Genomic DNA, 4,666 nt, shown 5'->3' on the forward strand with positions numbered 1-4,666 from the left:
CCCGCTCCCTTCCATGGAAGATATTGGAATAGAGTATGTTTAATCTAAAATTCTGAATTGATCCTAACACAAAAAAGACATCCGTAGAGGTTGAGGCAACAGGGAGGGTGTTAACCTTGCACACTGCCTACCCAATTCTATTCCTGGCACCCCACATGATCTCCTAGGCACAACAGAGAATTAGACATAAACAATCCTAGGTGTGATTCAAAAACAAACAAAAAATCACATACCTAGATTTACAAATATTGTCACAATCATGGTGTTACAATGGACATTTCAGGTAAAGGGAAAAGTGCAAAGTGGTATAATTAGTTTAGTTGGTCATTTTTAATTTAGCCCATAGTGCTAGGAGATAGTAGTGATTAAAGCACTTGCCTTTCATGCGGCAGACCCCTGTTGGATCACCAACACTGCATCTGGTCCCCTGAACACCACCAGATTGATATCTGAAAATCAGACCCTCAATTCCACATTTCAGAAATGGAAAAAATTTAAAGTCTGTATCGGGCTTTTATGTGAATGTTCTTAAGTGAGACACACAAAACTGTTACGTATATGAAAAAACAAAAGATTGACTTTTGAAGTATGACTTAGTCCGATTAAGAAAAAAAACATAAATGCAATTTGTAAAAGAAGTAAAATTATCACTATTTTTATAGAACATGACAGCAGTAAAATATTTATGTCACCACCAAAAGACTACTGTAATTAGATATAAAAAAGTGTCCCTTTTTCCCCACATCCACACTACCACTGATTGCTTTTGTTTTTTTGAATGTGTGTCAATCTCTGTGGTGTGAGATGATATCTCATTTGCGTCTCCCCGATGGCTAGCGATATGGAACATCTTTTCATCTGCTTTTTGTCCATTTTTATTTCTTTTTTGAGGAAACTTTTATTTCTTTTCCCCATTTCTTGATGGAGTTGGAGGTTTTTTCCTTGTACAATTCTACTAGTGTCTTGTATATCCTGAATATTAATCCTATATCAGATGGGTATTGGGTAAATGTTTTTTCCCATTCTGTGGGCTCTTTCTGTATTTTGGTCACTGTATCTTTTGAAGTGCAGAAACTTCCTAGTTTGAAGTAGTCCCATTTGTTTATGTTTGCTTCCACTTGCATGGTCAATGTTGTTTCATCCTCAAAGATGCTTTTAGCTTCAACGTCAAGGAGAGTTTTGCCTACATTTTCCTCTATGTACCTTATGGATTCATGTCTGTCATTGAGATCTTTAATCCACTGTGATCTGACTTTTGTGCCTGGCATTAGACAGAGGTCAGAGTTCATTTTTTGCAGGTAGCTATCCGGTTTCCCCAGCACCACTTGTTGAAAAGGCTTTCCTTATTCCACTTCACATATCCTGCTCCTTTGTCAAAGATTAAGTGGCCCTATATTTGGGCGTCTGTGACAGAATATTCAACTCTGTTCCATTGGTCTTCAGGTCTGTTTCTAGCCAAATACCATGCTGTTTTAATTACTACTACTTTGTAGTACAGTTTGCAGTTGGAAAAGGTGATGCCACCCGCCTTCTTTTTCCCAAGGATTGCTTTAGCTATTTCTGGGGATTTATTGTTGCCTATGAATTTCAGGAGTATATTGTCTATTTCTTTAAAAAATGTCATGGATATCCTGATAGGGAGCACATTAAATTTGTATAGTGCTTTGGGCAGTATTGCCATTTTGATAATGTTAATCCTCCCTATAAAAGTTCACTCTTTGGGACTGGAGCAATAGCACAGCGGGTAGAAAGTTTGCCTTACATGCGGTCAACTTGGGTTCAATAACCAGCATCCCATATGGTCCCCTTAGCATGGCCAGGAATGATTCCTGAGTGCAGAGCCAGGAGTAACCCCTGAGCATTGCCAGGTGTGGCCCAAAAAGCAAACAAACAAACAACAAAAAAAGGTATGCTCTTTTACGGTTGGTGGGAATGCCAACTGGTCCAGCATTTCTGGAAAACAAATGGACAGTTCTTCAAAAACTAGAAATTGAGCTTCCATATGACCCTGCAATACCATTTCTGGGAATATATTCTAAGGAAGCAAAAAACACAGTAGAAATAACACCTGTACCTATATGTCCATTGCAGCACTGTTCACAATAGCCAAAATCTGGAAACAACCCAAGTGCCCTAGAACAGATAACTGGTTAAAGAAACTTTGGTACATCTACACAATGGAATACTTTGCAGCTGTCAGGAGAGATGAAGTAATGAAATTTTCTTATGAGTGGATAGACATGGAGAGTATCATGCTAAGTAAAAAGAGTCAGAAAGAGAGGAACAGATGTAGAATGACTGCATTCATTTGTGGAGTATAGAATAACATAATATGAGGCTGACACCCAAGGACAGTAGGTACAAGGGCCAGGAGGATTGTCCCATAGCTAGAAACCTGCCTCATGAGCAGAGGGCAGAAGGCAGCTGGAATAGAGAAGGAATCACTAAGAAAATGATGGCTGGAGGAATCAGTCGGGATGGGACATGTGTGCTGAAAGTAGATAATAGACCAAACATGATGACCTCTCAGTGTCTATATTGCAAACCATAATGCCCAAAAGTAGAGAGTATGGGGAATATTGTCTGCCATGGAGGCAGGGGAAGGGTGAGGAAGGGGGGTATACCAGGGAGATTGGCGGCGGGGAATGTGCACTGGTGGAGGGATGGGTGTTTGATCAATGTGTGATTGTAACCCAAACATGAAAGCTTGTAACTTTCTCATGGTGATTCAATAAAATTTAAAAAAAAAATGAACTACTAAAAAAAAACGATTTAGAAAATTGACATACAAAAGTACAATGTAAATATAATTTGCATTTACATGTGAACAATGAGCTGGAAAAGAAAGTAAATCACATAAGAAACACATGGGTGTAAAACTAACATAGAATGATAAATCATGTCTACACACTATATTCCATAAGTTATTACTAAAAGCAATGAAAGAAACCATAAAGAGAGAAATACATCCCATGTTCATGGACTAGAAAAATAGACTTTATTTAAATTGCTATCAAGTCTAAAGCACGACAAAGATTCAAAGTGATTTCTATCTAAAAAAAGGGGGAATATTTTTGTTATAATAGAAAAATTGTAAAATTTGTTATGTGGACACACAACATACACACACACTGCTGAGAATCAAAAATTTGTAAGGGAAAAATAAAAAAAACAATTTTTATTGACAAGGGGTTTCTCAGCCTCCTACCTGTGTCCTGTAAAGAGATAGAACAGAATGGGTTGATACTGTTACTCTGTTGCAGAATGATGGCCCAAATTCAGTGATCCAGATCACTTATAGTGAAAAATTTAGAGATGTTTGTTGTTATTTCTGAGTGGTTCTGCAATGAAATGAAAGAAGTGGAGGATGCTATTGAGCTAAAATGCCAATTACCTAATGTGGCATTTTCGGACAGTTCTTTTTAAGTCGCTTCAAAAGGATCTACATAAGGAAATGAATTACTGTCACTGTCACTGTCCTCCTGTTGTTCATTGATTTGCTTGAGTGGGCCCAGTAACATTGTGAAACTTGTTACTGGGTTTGGCATATCAAATACGTCACTGGTAGCTTGCCAGGCTTTGCCATGCCTGCAAAATACTCTCGGTAGCTTGCCTGGCTCTTCGAGAGGGGCATTACTGTAATAATTGAGGAACAGTCCAAAACTATCACGTTTGGTATCAAACATGTAATACAGGCATGTGTTACTGGAATGGCTAAAATATTCATTTTAGGAGCTTGAATTTATTGCTGGTAATCCAAGTCAGGATACAAGGAACTACTATGCCTGGCAACATTGATAATGGATCATTCAGGAATTTAAGCTTTGGGGTTATGAGCTACAATATGTAGATCAACTTCTCAAAGAGGATGTGAGAAATAACTCAGTCAAATTACAAAATATCTATTACAAAGATACTTTGTAATTTCTAACACCACTGGTTATAAAGATTGTGCTGTATTGGAAAGAGATGTGCAGTATACTCTGGAAATGAACAGACTAGAATGATCCATGATCAGACATAATGAAAGTTCATGAACTATGTGAGAGGCATTTCAAAGGCTCTTGTGTATTTCCAAATATCCCGATGTATTAGATCGGTTTTGTGATTTACAACCAGTCACAGCTCTTTTTATGTGAAATTCTAGCAAAAGAGAGGACACTCAAAGAAAAGAATATTGGAGATATTTTGGAAGATTCCTTCAAAGCGAACATAGCACAGAAAATGAACCTCCAACAAACGTACAGCAATAATACCTTCCAGAAGAATTTGATGGGATGTGCTTATTAAGAAAAAAAATTCTAATGGAATAATTTTAAACTAGGATGGCCATTTCCTTTTTGGTATAAAATATGAAGTACTGAGAACTAAGTGTAATGCTCCTTGGGTGCTATTGCTACTCAGACTAGTTCTAAGTACTTTAGCACTGCAGCACTGTCCTCCAGTTGTTCATCAACTTGCTCGAGTGTGCACAGGTAACGTCTCCATTGTGAGACTACTTGTTACTGTTTTTGGTATATCGAATATGCCATGGGGCGCTTGTCAGGCTCTGTGGTGTGGGCGGGATATTCTTGGTAGCTTGTTAGACTCTCCGAGAGGGATGGAGGAATCGAACCCAGGTTGGCCACATGCAAGGCAAATGCCCTATCTGCTGTGCTATCGCTCC

General features: G+C 38.2%; 1 pseudogene; it reads left to right on the forward strand.

Annotated features, from left to right (window-relative positions):
• Positions 1-270: 270 nt before the first annotated feature.
• LOC130018454 (protein farnesyltransferase/geranylgeranyltransferase type-1 subunit alpha-like) lies at positions 271-4,007 on the forward strand (annotated as a pseudogene).
• The last annotated feature ends 659 nt before the right edge of the window (positions 4,008-4,666 follow it).

This window comes from Sorex fumeus, unplaced genomic scaffold, assembly GCF_029834395.1.
Source record: "Sorex fumeus unplaced genomic scaffold, SorFum_2.1 ptg000265l, whole genome shotgun sequence".
Lineage (NCBI taxonomy): Eukaryota > Metazoa > Chordata > Mammalia > Eulipotyphla > Soricidae > Sorex > Sorex fumeus.